The sequence below is a fragment of the Oreochromis aureus genome, linkage group 23 (assembly GCF_013358895.1).
Source record: "Oreochromis aureus strain Israel breed Guangdong linkage group 23, ZZ_aureus, whole genome shotgun sequence".
Taxonomy (NCBI): Eukaryota; Metazoa; Chordata; class Actinopteri; order Cichliformes; family Cichlidae; genus Oreochromis; species Oreochromis aureus.
In genome coordinates, this window is record NC_052963.1 from 29,788,755 (window position 1) to 29,800,818 (window position 12,064).

General features: G+C 40.9%; 1 long non-coding RNA gene across 1 annotated transcript in view; it reads left to right on the plus strand.

Annotated features, from left to right (window-relative positions):
- Window positions 1-11,033: 11,033 nt before the first annotated feature.
- The window catches only part of LOC120436476, a 32,299-nt gene continuing 31,268 nt past the window's right edge, over window positions 11,034-12,064 (plus strand). The window contains exon 1 of the long non-coding RNA XR_005610473.1: window positions 11,034-11,379. This is a non-coding gene — a long non-coding RNA (uncharacterized LOC120436476). The remainder of the gene's footprint in view (window positions 11,380-12,064) is intronic.

The window sequence follows — 12,064 nt, forward strand, 5'->3', positions numbered from 1 at the left end:
TTCTTTCCATCTCCGTGTTCTGAGAACTATCTTGGGGGAAGATTTCAAACAGTGCTCTTTAATATTCAAAAACTGTCCAAAAGCTGTATTTAAATCACAAAACGTGATTAGCACACTCTCACAAATACACAATCAGACTGTTATTTCAGATTAGATGGGGAATGCCTCACAGTCATGCATTTTTAGGAAAAAGAACTGTAAATTAACTTCTATAACAAGGTCTGCCATTACTGTGCCATGCACACTAAATGCTCTTAACTGAGAGCCACAACGTGACTCTGGGAAAACTTTGGCTAGCGGGAAACAAGATGTCTGCTATTAGATGGAGACCTCTGCACACTTTCTCTCCTTGCACCAGTGGAGTGTATCATTAATTGACAACCTAGTCATGGAGCTACCCACTGCTAGGATGAATAAGGCTGCCCGGGATGTGCTCGAGGCCTGGAAAGCAACACTTGAAGCGGCAAAGAGTCCACTCACATGAAAATTAACTTCCTGCGCTATCTTCACTGCAACAGAGAAAATGGTGGGGCGGGAAATAGTTCTGAGGGGAGGTGGGGATAGGTGGGGAGAGGATCAGAGAAAACGGGCTGGAAGCAGAAGCAGAGGACTAGGGTGGAAAATAAATGAAGAAAAGCAAACTGGGTGGTGGTGGGAAGGAAAGAAAGGAATAAGTTTTCTTGGACAGGGAGTTTTTACCTTTAAATAGGATGACTGATATTGTGTGAGTGTGTGTTTAAGAAGGCTGTCAATGCCTGGGCATGGTGCTGTAAGAGTGAGCTTTATTTGGCCTACTGAAAGTCAGAATTTAGTTTTTTAATGGTTGGTGATAGGTGTAACCAGTGTCATCGCCCTCATAATATACACACTCTGTTGATGCAGCAGCTTTATATAAAATATATAAAAGTGTGCCTGAAATAAACGTAGTTAATTGCTTATCAGGCCCATCTAACCAACCCAGGTCAGGTCAGGTTTTGGTGCTACTTTTGTTATATTTGTTGTGGTAAACTGAAACAGCCCTGCTACCGCATTGTGAAAGTGGATAAACATCAGAAAAGTGACTGAAACTTTCCAGCCTACAATGACAATAAAGTTCAATGATCATCTTGGCTATTTCCAGTGTTTTCATGCAGTTTTCTCCCAATTCGTCTTTAATCTCAACTGTAATTTTTGTAAATCATAAACTATTTGACACTATCACATTATTTTTATTAACTTTTGGTTGCTTTGTTATAAGTGAGTTTCCTTTGGCTCTGGCTAAAAGTTACAGGTTGAGGTATTTTATTTATATATTTTTGTGTTCTTTCTGCCCTAACCATTCATTAAAGTGACCAGACTAGCCAACTACTGGAGCTGCAGAAACATGTGATGAAGAAAGAGATGTCTAAGAAGTACAGCAAGCTGCCTATACCTGAGGCCTTAGAAACTGCTAAGCAAAGACACACACCCTTGGTCGGCCACTTGAAAAGGTAGACCAGAGAGGTAGAAGCCAGGAGAATAAACCAGCTGTAGTCCACTGAACCATCCAAGGTATACTCTGGGGGCAGGGGAACAATATGACAATAGCTACACCGAGGCTAGAGATTGAGCAGTACTGGAAGAATATGGGAGATGGCCAACAATGCTCAGTGGCTAGCAGAGCTATGAGCAGACCTCTTCAGGTCCTCTGCATCTGAATGAAAGAAACAAAATAAAATTATAATGTATTCAAAACAAACTTAATATGCACCCCCTGTGGGTAGCCCAACCGCAGAACACACTGGTGATCCGGAGCTAGAAAAAGGGCCTCCTTCCAGTGGTGCAAAGCAAAAGCAAAAGGTTACAAATAAAAAACATTCAAAAACCAAATATACATCGAAATGAATTAATTTGTACTGGAGAGGTTTTGTCAGATGGTAACAAAGAGAGGGAAGGTAGTCAGGATTGAGGGGATTGTACTACTTGAAGGAAACATTGCAGATACCGAGGAAGCTAAAAGTACCCAGGAAACCCACTGACAAATGGTGACCATAAAGAGGCCACTAGGAAAGCAGTAACCACCGAATACCTGCACAGAGTAAGTCCCATACACCAGGCAATACCCCATGTGCATGTTGTGCAGTTGTCCAGGGTGGTTGAGAATGATCAAGCTAAAATTCTGTGGGATACAGAGGGACAAACTAGTGATGGCTAACCAACCGGACTTAGCAGTGGTCGACAAGCAGAAGAAGAAGGTTGTAGTGGTAAATGTAACTATACCAGTGATGGCATCATTAGGACTAAGGAACATGAGAAGTTCAAGAAATACCAAGGGCTGAGAGAGGAGCTCGAGAAGATGTGAAGGGTAAACGAAGCAGTGGAGCACTCGGAGCAGTGACACCCCAACCCCAAACTGGGCAAGTGGCCCCAGCAGATTCCAGGAACGACATCCGAGATCTCTGTCCAGAAAAGCACAGCCCTAGGAAAAGCAAGGACACTGCACAGTACCCTCAAGTTCCCAGACCCAAGCTTAAAGGAAAAAAGATTGACTGCAATATTAATCTGTCATGCTTTCAACAAGGCAGTAAAGTGAGGTTATTATTTCTAATAACCATACAAGCAGTAATATTTGGTCATATTTATCCTCAAGATCTTTATGTTTTTTAATATTTTAAACATATAGATACAATTCTGCTTATAGTCTAATTTCACAAAAGTCAGCCCAGCTGCAGAGTGGATATTCAATTGCATCGTTTTCCCTTACACACACAGGGTAACACACACACACACACACACACACACACACACACACACACACACACAAACACACACACACACACACACACACACACACACACACACACACACACACACACACACACACACACATTTAATTTCTACCTAAGACTTCTTTTCCAACCCCCACCCACCACCCCAATATACCCCACTCATTACTTGGTTTTTCTCAGATGCACAGAATCACAAACATGTGAAAAGATTAGGAACAGTCTCTGCCTTCTTTTTTCTCCCTTTCAGTGAGTTCATAAATATTCAAAACCAGCCTCTGCTATTGCTTTGCATAATACAAGACTTTATTAAAACTACTGTGCTGCTTAAAAGTATTCCTTGATGATGGTACACTGGAGGCCATGTTGGGTTTCACACACACACACAAAACCCCACATACACACTCACACACACCTACCTCACCTACCCTTTACCAAAAACGGACCGTAATTCAGATACTTGTAAACCTAGGCCTCACTGTCTCCTGTTATATTTTGATATTAGAACAGCTATACATTATAACATTATTCCGCAGTTGTAGAGATGTGGCTGACACCTTTACCTTTACCGCTGTCTCATTTCCACCATTGAACCATGCTGCTTATTTCTTGATAATATAGAGGAATATTTGCAGTGGTGAAAGAAAATGTGCTACCTTACTGACAAAAGCCACAGTTTGCACTTGCCACACCACTGCATATGTTATAGTATAGTGACAGTTGGTCATTGATTTGGGAGTGACTTTACATTTATCTGAAGCTTGACTGCGCAATTAAAAAATTAAAATTGACCAAACTGCATAAAAAGACATGTCATATCCATGCTCTGTATACTGTGTAATCTGCGATTATGGTACAATAGCACTCAATAAAGAAGAAATCGGGCTAAGCAATTTGTTTGTTGTCAACTATTGGAAAACAAATCAAATGTGTAAACCTTTAAAATCTCGTTTTCATTTGGCATTTTCTTTCTTTCTTTCTTTCTTTCTTTCTTTCTTTCTTTCTTTCTTTCTTTCTTTTTCACCATGAACTAGTTCATCCATTGATCAATTTTCTACAGCTTATCCAAGGCTGGGTTGCACGGGCAGCAGCCTAAGCCGAGAGGGCCAGACCTCCCTCTCCCCAGCCACCACCTCCAGCTTATCCGGAGGAACTCGGAGGCATTCCCAGGCCAGCCAAGAGATATCTCTCTCTAGCATTTTCTGGGTCTGTCTTGGGGCCTCCATCCAGTGGGAAATGCCCAGAACAGCCATACCACACAGGTGAGGTAGGGAGGGGAGGGACGAAGATCGACTGGTAAATCAACAGCTTTGCTTTTGTGCTCAACTCTCTCTTCACCGCAAGAGATCAGTTGAAGATGTGTTGCGGTGAAGAAACCCAGAGGATTTATCTTTCTTTTTCCAACCCACTGTAGCTCACATATTGAATTTACTATTTTTGGGATTTGCTCTGCTCACTGCTCACTCTTTTTGGGAACTTTGTAAGGAATTCTACTTCCTCACAAAGGGTTCCATCCTGCATGGCCAGGGGAAGAATTAAGCTACGGTCGGGGTGATCTCTCTCCTCCACCAAAACCTCATCAAAACTAGTAGTAGATGTTTAGCAACAGTTTAGACTTGATTATTTTAAATCTTCCACTTTTTTCTAAATGTTAAACTGATTTGATTATGTGATTACCAGAGGTGTGGACTCGAGTCACATGACTTGGACTCGAGTCAGACTCGAGTCATTAATTTTATGACTTTAGACTTGACTTGAACAAAGGTTGTAAGACTTGTGACTTGACTTGGACTTTTACACCAGTGACTTGGGACTTGAATTGGACTTGAACCTGTTTACTTGAAAAGACTTGATATTTTACCCAAATCTAAAATTTAACATACATATTATATAAAAAGTGCGGACCATTAATTCACTTTATTCATTCATTCATTCTTACCACACTCCGTATGTATGTGAGCGTGGGCTGTAGCACAGCCAATCAAATTAACCAGATTTGAAAAAAACAAGAACAAAAACGCTCGAGCCAAAAATGCTTCCAAGAGTAATTTCTTTCGGTACATAAACTACGAAGTAGTCAACAAAAACGAAATGCAATATGCAAAACATGCAAGAAGAGAATCACAGACGGAGATGGAACAACTTCCAACTTTGTCCGACATTTGAAGTTGCATAAAGAACGGTAGGTGGTGCTTTTTTTTTGCTTTTTTTTTGCTACGATGAGACAGCTGACTTAGCTAACTTCATCTTATTAGCAAATGTTCTTCGGGCTACGTTGATGATACTGTTTGGCTTTAATGATATGTTTGTCATGCTATTTTAAATCCGGTCCTGCAAGCGCATCCAAGAATAACATGCAACTTGTTAGCTCAAAATTGTCGGTGAATGGTGAGCAGGGTCCGTTTCAGAAAGTGGGTTCTGTAGCTGTACTCAGTCTCTCTCCGTCTCCTCCCCATCATTAACCCCGTAGATTTAACCCAGTTTAGACTGACAAATATTTATTTTACCATCACATCACAATTCAAAATCACTGTGTTTAATTTGCAATTAGTGTATGGTCGTGTTTAACTTTTGCATGTCTGAGCCAGGGAAAGTTTTTTTTTTTGGTTAGAAAATCTGGCCCACCTTAGTGTGTAATTGAGTAGTCCTGCTATACATGGCCTTTTTCTTCTGTCATTTATGTCAATACATCAAATAAAACACTTTGATCTTATATTATTAGCTGTTGTTTATTTGCAAAGGTTATTCTCAACAGGGATGCTAGACAAAAACGGCGTTTTCTACAGACAGCCTAGCATACGCGCTCCCACTTGCGAGTGAAAAAAGAAAAACACCCTTCCCTATTGGTGTTAGAGTTTACCATGTCAGCCAATCAAAAAATGATAAGGCAACATGTGACATTTGGTTGTTTAGGGAGAAGGGAAGTTTTAGGAGTGACACCTGCGACGGAAAGCGGGCGAGCGAAAGAAAGAGAGAGAGAGAGTTTTCATATGTGAGACATTAGTGACGTTTAGCGTGTTTGGAGGCTATAGTTAGTTTGTTGTGTAGTTATTGTTTTGTATTGTGTGTCGGTTAGACTGCTGAATTTCATATTTGATCTAAAAAAGCTGTCAAAGGCAGATTCCAGTGTAAACGCTGTCTCCACATAGAAAACTGGACTGTTGCACCTCCAGTTGTCAGACCTGCAGGGTTTAGGCCTGTGGTGTTCTCCTCTGTCTTATACTGAACACAAACTACATTTTTTGGACTGGCACAAATAATTTGTGTGCCTTCTTATTTGATGCAGCACACCTGATTGTTCTGTAAATAGATTTAAATGGTTATATAAAAAACGCCTGAGGCCTTGGCTGCATTTTTTGGTAAATAGTACCATATAACTTTGTTGTTTGCAAAACTTGTGCATAATTTTTAGAAATGTACAATTTCTATTTGCATTTCAAGTTATGAAAATGATTCGTTAAACATGTAAAAAAATATAACTTTTTTCCACTCGGATTCTGAATTTTTTGTCTGAATTTAGATCAACTGTGCTAATATAGTATACCAAAATGAAAAAAATAACTCAAATTTCAGATATTTGAGGTTGTGCTGTAAATAATGATACCTAACAAGGCAAGAAAAACATATTTTAAAAGTGAAATATAGAGGTAAAATCAAAAGTAGTCAAGAACGGCCAATTATACCCGGGACCCCAGAGGGTTAAAAAAAAGACTTGAAAGGACTTGAAATTCAAAGTTTCGGACTTGGACTTGACTTGAAAGTTGTCTGTCTTGACTTGCGACTTGACTCTGACTTGCTTGACTTTACTTGAGACTTGACTTGTGACTTGAGGATAAAGACTTGGGACTTACTTGAGACTTGCAAAACAATGACTTGGTCCCACCTCTGGTGATTACTATTAACTGATTGAGCTGTTTGCTTTGCCCTTGCTTAATTGTTTAAATAAAACATCCTATCTGCAATTAAAGTTAATTTTGTTGACACTCCCTTTTTTAGCACCACCGGCTTAAATTAGTTTCTGACCTATTAGAATAATACTCATAGGATAAAAGACCCAGACCATTTGAATGGTGACCTGGTCCAGACCTCTGTACTGAGTTAACTGTGATTAAGGTATTCCTTAAAGTATTCCATCTATCGCCAGACTATGTCCTCAGTTGAAGTCAGCAGCACCTCCTGAGTTGCCTGACGGTTTGCCAGAATCACTTCAAGGCAGTTCGAAAGTCTTGTTCCATGACCTCACTGAACTCCTCCCCTTGGGAGCATCCTCCCCTGTCACCTGATCCAACTCACCACCATGAACTAGTATTTCATATACAAAGTTTCTAACATACAGTACAACAAAGCAAGACATTTTCTTTCTCAAACCATAACTTAAGATGATGTTAATCCCCTTGGATAAATAAGTACATATGAAACTTACCTACATGGATATATGTGATGGCTCTGTGGTGCTTAACCATTGTAGACATTTGTGAGGATGGTGTTAATAAACTATTATTCTGTTATCCATCTATTTTGTTAACTGACAGCAAAAGAACAGAAAGAAATGAAAAGGAACTTTAATGGTCAATGCTTATTTTACAATTTTCTGGCTGAGTAAATGAAAATAGGAATGAGATATCTCCTTTATCAGCATAATATAGATATCTGCTTACTTCTTTACTACACTTATCAACCAACATGCCCCCACACACACACACACACACACACTTTCCTTGCCTACGTAATCAGTGCTGATGGTTACAGGGCCAGCTTTTAATCAATAATAATAACTAAAACAATAAAATATAGTTAGCTCTTACACATGTGCCAGCAGTAGCGGTTTTTGTTACGGGCGACACGGGCGGTTGCCCGGGGCGGCATCGTGGTGGGGGGCGGCATCGCGGACATTGGCAAAAAAAATAATAATTATTTTTGCTCGTACTCATGCTTCCCCGACGTCAGCCAGCGCATATTGGGAATGTCATAGGCATCAATCGGTTTTCTATCGCCCATTTGCTGGGAGTAAGGGCGCCCTCCGTTTGCGAGGTGCGCCTGCTGCTTGCGGCACAGGGAGGAGAGGGCGGGGCGGCGGGGGATTCTCTGGCTGGCTGGAGCAGCATCTAATAACCAACTCGCAAAATAAAAGAAAATAAAAACAAAACAACAAACACGAAACCACCAGACATTATGATACAGACTTATAATTTGCACCAATGTTTTTTCGAAATTCTATACGCAAAAAGTGAGCGCGAGAGCTTTGGTGCGCCTCCTCGCTGCTGAAGTCAAAGTAAACTTTATTGCTATATACAGTCCAGTATATAGAGAGACAACGAGGCTCCAGTTACAGCAGTGCAAGTAAACAAACAATAAATATAAGAAGAGTAAGAAAATAAATATACACTTTAGGACCAGGGGTAAAGGGATCAATAACAATTTAAAATGTATATTTTACAGTTTGATGATTTAAAGTCTCACACACAACCCGTCGAAAGGGGAGGGGGGCCTGCTTCTTCCAAATAGAGCACATTTCATTCATAATGTTGTAAATCCAAGCCCATTATGTATTCATGATTTGAATCCTGGGTTGTGCAAAATCCCAGAAATAAACCCTAGACAAAGCGAATCTTTGAACTAAGGTGTAGGTCTGTTAGGTTATGTTGTGGTGATCCTCGAGTTGGGGGATGGGTGTTCATACTGGAGTGCAAAATTAAAACCAATGGAAGATGGACAAGAAAAGTTCAAAGTCATCAGGTGCTCAGTTTAGAAAAAAGAGAAAAGAAGAGGAGAAGAAACGAACAAAAGATACAGGTAAGCAGATGTGTCATTGGATAATGGCAGGTCATCCTGAAACAATCAGAATCAGAATACTTTATTAATCCCTAAGGAAATTATGTGGGTTACAGTTGCTCCAAGAAGAAATTCTAAAAATAGTAACAGTAACAGACTAAACTCCAAACAATACAATATGTTACAGATTTTACACATTTAAGAAATAGCACTAATATATACAGGTCACTCAGTTCTAAATATCAAGGATTAACAGAGGTGATTATAAATAAATATCAAGAAAATTGACAAGAATATTACAGAGTAGAAAAGAGTGTGTGTAAAAAGGATGTAACTATTGCAGTGTTCACACTGTGTTAGATGGAGGAGTTGTACAGGGAGATGGTCACAGAATGATTTCCTGTGTTGTTCAGTGGTGCTTTTTGGTAATCTCAGTTTCTCACTGAATGCTCCTGTGACTAGCCAGCATGTCATGGAGTGGGTGGGAGGTATTATCCAACATTGTCCTTATCTTCAACAACATTTGCCTCTCACACACCACCAATGGCTGTTTGGTAGCGGTTTGCACACTATGCATACGCTCTCTCTCTCTCTCTTCATATGTGTGTATGTGTGTGTGTGTGTGTGTGTGTGTGTGGTGGTGGTGGGGGGGGCAGAGGGAGTGTTCGCCCAGGGCACCAAACAGGCTAGGACCGCCACTGTGTGCCAGTATTCAATGTATCTTCTGATCTACTAAGTTGTCCTTCTGAAAAAATTAAGCTACCTTCTGCTGGAGTGGTAGGCTGGTTTATCCATAAACCTCGTGATAGTTATTCAAAAAACATTTAGAAAAATGACTGATTTAAAAGAAAAATCACAAAAGTAAACACAATAATTACTATTTAAATGTTTGCACTTTTATAAAAATGTAATCCTTGGAGGAAACATCAAGCCTCAAGTTCTTCACAGCAGAATCCCCTGATGGAGGAATGGCTGACACAAAGCACAAAACCCCCCCAGAAAACAACAGACTCAGTCTTATGGCTATTTTTTAACCATCTAACTATATAAAAGAAGTGAGACATTGATTAGTATTTTATGTAAATTGTCATGATGTGCAACTCCTGAACTACAAGCATTTGTAACAAATGATATTATGCATGCGGTTTCATGTGATCCCAGAGGCTTGTTAAATCCAGATTTAGTACAACTCATCAAAAACCCACATCTTTAAAGGCTAACGCATAAATATTTACCTATCCACAGATTATGCAACATATATTGGTATACAGCTGTTTACCAATATATTTTCCTTCTGTGTGGTGACCTATAACAGGTAGTGGTAGGAGTGGTGGCAAGCTTATTCTGGCAGCAATGCATTATGGTACTGTGGGCTCTGTGGTAGCCCAGTTTAACCAGCAGGCTGCCATAGTAAAGGCACTCAATCAGCCCTGAGCCACATACACACCTCACTGGGGGAGGAACACAATGAATAATACACACAGGTTAGAGTTGTTGCAAGTGAATGGTTGACATAAATGGACAGTAAGTGACAATTGACAAGCAGATGCACAAATAGTAAGATACATATACAACTAACCAAACACAGATGGGAAAAACGTATTGCCATTGCACTACTCTTGTAAAGCTGTAATGATTTAAATGCACAAATAGAGGCACAGATTGCAGGATAGACATCCCCAGTGTTGCAGTCAGTGGTATACAGAATAAGTGATGTGTGTAAAGTGTGTAAAGAATGTCAAAGAGAGGGTTTCTCCGACAGCCACTTTTGACAGAGTATCCTGTGAATGGCAGAGTCTGTTGCTGTGTTTGCAGAAAAGTTCACAACTGATTAAAGAGGAAAAATATCCAGTCGCAGATTTTGTTCAATGCTCTTGTGGAATGAGCAGAAATTTGGTTCATATCAGCACTTTGGCTTGAGCAGCTAATGAAGCTTTTGTGAATCTGTGCGGTATGGGTATAACTTGATCTTTAAGGCTTGTTTTTGTACAAAGCCAACAAACTTTCAGAGATTTTTTAAAATAATTTGACATAATTTCACATGTGTCTGGATTATCCAGACACATGTGATTTCCATCTTTTGGTGACCACCAAAGACAGAGTTATGGCTCTTTCCCACACTCATTTCAGATGGAGGTGTTTCAAGCCAGCTGGCTCGTTGTGAGACTTGCTTCTAGAAGTACATTGCTGTAAATCTGGTTTCATTCCAAACAGCCCCAACTTGTTTTTAACATATTAATATCCACTAGAGTATTGGTGATTTATCTAGAGCAGGGGTGCCCAATCATAGTCCTCGAGAGCTACTGTCCTGCAGCTTTTAGATTCATCCTTGTTCCAACACACCTGAATCAAATGAATGTCTTGTTATCAGACCTTTGCCAAACTTGATGGCATGCTGAAGAGGTCATCAAACCATTTGATTCAGCTGTGTTGGAGTAGGGATGCATCTAAAAGCTGCAGGACAGTAGCTCTCGAGGACTAGGATTGGGCACCCCTGATCTAGAGTTTGGTCTATGGTTGAGTTTTTTGGCTCAAAGGAAGGGGAAGCTTGGCTGTTGAACATGCTGATGCTGGAGCAGTTCATGGAGGAGCTCCCAGCGGGAACAGTGGAGTAGGTCTGCTGTCATCAGCAAGTGAGCCAAGGGTCATGTGTTGGGGTTGTTGGGGCAGCCACAGCTGGTGGCAGGAAGTCAGCTGATCCCGGCCCCGAGGAGGAGGCCCTGTGGTGCGTCCCCATTGCAGCCGCAGAGCAGTGGTCGCCAACATTTAATGACGCTTCCCCTTCTGCTGTCTGTCCACTGGTCCCAGTGGCTATGGACACTGCACCCCACTCACCAGGAGGATCGTGGCAGGAGTCTTAGAGGTGAGGACGACCAGGACACGTCCGCTGGGTGTGTCCACAGATGGAGGCGAGACAGGTGCCCGTCTGGGGCATTGTTGGAGGCAGGGTTAGGTGTATGCATGGGGAAATCCACAAATATCCTACAGTACAGCTGTAAATTAAATACAAGTCTTCAGACTGAAGAAGTCATCCAAGTGACTTCACGTTTCTCCCACTGAAAACGCTATGTCCAGATGAACAGAATCAACCTTTTGGGATTTACTTACCTTGAGGATGGATCAAGACAAATCGGTTTAATGTTTGAAGGCTCGCAGTAATAACAGATTTCCTCCTATGCCTTAAACTAAAAGTAACGGGCCTGTTTTGAAAATGTGAGGAGTAGAAAGTACAGATATTTGTTTAAAAATGTAGGGAGTAAAAGTAAAAAGTTGTCAGAAAGAAAACTACTCAAGTAAAGTAGAGATACCTGAAAATGTAGAGAGAGTGGGCTAGGCCCAATGGCTCCCACTCTAGGTCAGGCGATGGGGGTGTGTGGCTGGTTAGGTTAACCCTGTTAACTGTTCTCAATCACCTGGTCTGGAGAGAGAGTCGGCTGAAAAGCCTTCCACTGAGTGTGTTGGAAATTGTTTGCACAAAAAAGCATTAACGTGTGAAAAAACTGTCTGTCGGGCTGGGTCCTTGCTACACATACATGTAACATAGGTTA